Genomic DNA, 3,163 nt, shown 5'->3' with positions numbered 1-3,163 from the left:
TTCCACCTTGATGCGTGTCTCTATGTGGCCAGCTTCTTGGGCAGATCTTCGCGAACGCATACGATTGCATAGCCTTGCGGTCGCAATCTTTTAATGCGCTTGGATGCTAAATTCCTTGGATCGCAATTCGTCCTTGCGCCAACACATTTTCCTGCACAAAATACATAAATTAGCTGTTTTAATGCGATGGACACATGCAATCGCAATGTTCTGAACTTAATACTTTTGGACACAATTTTATATATTTTTACCATCGCAATCCTACATTATTTTATATCTTTGCGTTGTAATAACGTGCATTTCTGCCCATTATCAAACCCCCAAATTTAAAACAATGCTTGTCCTCAAGCATAAACTAAAGATTTTCTCTAGAAAGTTTGTCGCCTTCTTCTTTCCTAGATTTCTCGAGGTGCCTTATTCAAATCTTATGTACCAAAATCTCCTTAATTCCTATTCAGGTATTTTCTTAAAATATTTCTAAAATTTAGGGACCGCAAGTTTAACTTACAAAAATACTTTACTTGTTTCCAGGGCATCGTGTGATTTATTTCATAAAAACTTTTTCAACTAGGGTGTTTTCAAATGATTTTTATCCTTGCATAGTTTAGATATATTTTTTTTTTCTGTGACCTTGCGCTGACCCAAGTGCCTAGCCTTCGTTTTGGCTTGCCCCCATGGGTGTCATGCGAGCATCCAACTATGAGCAAGGCGCTCTTTCCCAGTCTAAACTCATGCCCATTTGACAGTGGAGTTGCGATCATTTTATTTATGCGTTGATCACGATTCCTACCTTCGTTTTGGCTTGCCCCCACGAGTGTCATGCGAACATCCAACTACGAGTAAGATCCAATCGCAACGTTACGATGATTTTTTTTGAATGCCTAAAATAGCAAAGCTGAAAATAAATACCGCACCGCCAAATTTAAATGCAACAATGTCCTCATTGCTGAAAGATTGAAAGAAGTCATGCGATCCTCTTAAGAGTTTCATAAAAGTCCTTTTTAAAAGAAAGTTGGTAGACCACTACTTTCTAGAAATATTTCATGAATTTACTGTCCTAAAATTAAGTTGACTCTAGTGTACGTGATGAAAAATAGAGGCATGTGTTTCATCATTGAAATCATAATTGGCAAAAAAACAATGCGGTGACTTACTAAATTAATCAATGTTTAATGATTGTGCCGACTAAAAAGGATGCAATGATAAGATTATCAAAGTTAAAATGAGATGCGAGAGTGCAAAATTTGGAATAGACAAAGTCAAGGAAAGATACAACCCCTAAATTTTCTCTGTCACCCACATTATTTATGATCGCATCCTTCTTTGCGGTGAGCCTATTTCTTTGATTGCAGTGGCTGAATAAACTCATCGCATCTTTTGGTTATCGTGCAGCTCCCCCGCAATCGTTCACCACGATCGTTGCAAAAAAAGACATTGAGATGGTAAAAATATAAATGACAGAATTAACAATTTTTTTTATGCAACAAGGAATAAAGAAAGATAAATAAATGATAACAGATATAAAAGAAGGGTAGTGTGAGTTCATGAATCAACGACAGGAAAAAGAATACTCCAAAAGAATTGTGCCCCTGATGAGTTTCTGACGCATAACAACGCAAGGACCGCTCGAATTTTCTTCATTCAGGATTTCTCAAGTCTACGGAGGTATTTTCCTGATGAAAGTCACCTCCACGATATAGCTTGACTCTTTGCCCATTGACCTTGAATGCGCGGGTCCCTTCTTTATTAGTCAATTCGACCGCACCATGCGGGAATACTTCTTTGATTATAAAGGGTCTGGACCAGCGTGACTTTAATTTACCAGGAAAAAGTCGTAACCGCGAATTGAATAATAAGACCTTTTATCCGACTTGGAGATTCTTCTCGCATAATTGTTTGTCATGCCAATGTTTTGTGCGCTCTTTGTAAATTTTGGCATTCTCATATGCTTGCATTCACCATTCATCAAGCTCGACCAACTGAAGTTTCCTTGCTTCCCCTGCGGGTGTGATAACTTGTAGGAATACAAGTTATTTATATCATTTTACTTATAATATGCGGCAATAGGAAGGAAAACTTGCGTCAAACATATTAAAATTGGCTTAGAAACGCAAAAAATTTAAATATATCGGAAACACACCCGCTAACCGCATTACGATGGCAAAAAGAATGTCTAAATCTTTGTTTTGCAGGTAACAGGTATCACCGCATGCAACGATTGCTCGTGGACAAAAATAACAACGCATCTCGAGGATTTTGTATCACCGCATATGACGATTTCTTGTGGACGAGAAGAGCAACGCATCTCGAGGATTTTGTATCACTGCATGCGACGATTGCTTGTGGGAAAAGAGCAATGCATTCTCGGGGATTTTTGAAATTGTACAGCTTTTACGTTGTACAACCTGATAAATTGAACGTGGGAAAAGAGCAATGCGTTCTCGGGGATTTCTGAAATTGTACAGCTTTTACGTTGTACGAGCAGAGCGGACATTCCCATCGAGCCTCGACTAGAAAAATTAACTTTTCAGAGTGGGACCACTGACACAGGAGGTGCTAAGGTCTATATAGCTACATAAACACTCACCGAGGAAGAGAAGACATAGAGAAAAATAGAGAAGAAATCACACGAAAAAAGAGACACTCTTCCCTCGAGAACTCTCTTGAAAAGGAAGTTCTCCACCTCATTTCTTCATCACGTCGGCAAGAAAAATAGCTCTGATTGGGATCCATGCCAAGACATTGACACGTTGCTCTCAATTATTCTTATTTTCTGTTCATCGATTGTTGTTCATTTCTTGTCTTTCATTCATATCTCTATAACAAACGCTTTATCTTTACCAGTTAATATCATTATCATGTTTATCTTCATCTCTCTGTTCACCATAACACATTCGTCTTCTACTTCTCTCACCATGAGTAACTAAACTTCCAGGTTGCAGGGGAAGGATTGAGCGAGTAAGTCAATCCATGTTAAAGAAGTCAGCTAAATTTAGTTAATGCATGCTCAATGGCATCTTCATCTGTGAGAGCAGAAGTGAAGATGCTAATCCACCTCTCAAAAGAAGGTTGATAGAATGCGTTAGCTAAAGTAAGAAGTATTTCTAGAGATGGAAACAACCTTACGTTCACAAACATTCATCCCTGATCATCATAGAGATAT

This window comes from Benincasa hispida, chromosome 8 (genome assembly GCF_027475165.1).
Source record: "Benincasa hispida cultivar pf3 chromosome 8, pf3_genome.v1.1, whole genome shotgun sequence".
Taxonomy (NCBI): Eukaryota; Viridiplantae; Streptophyta; class Magnoliopsida; order Cucurbitales; family Cucurbitaceae; genus Benincasa; species Benincasa hispida.
Note: the sequence above shows the minus strand (reverse complement) of the source record.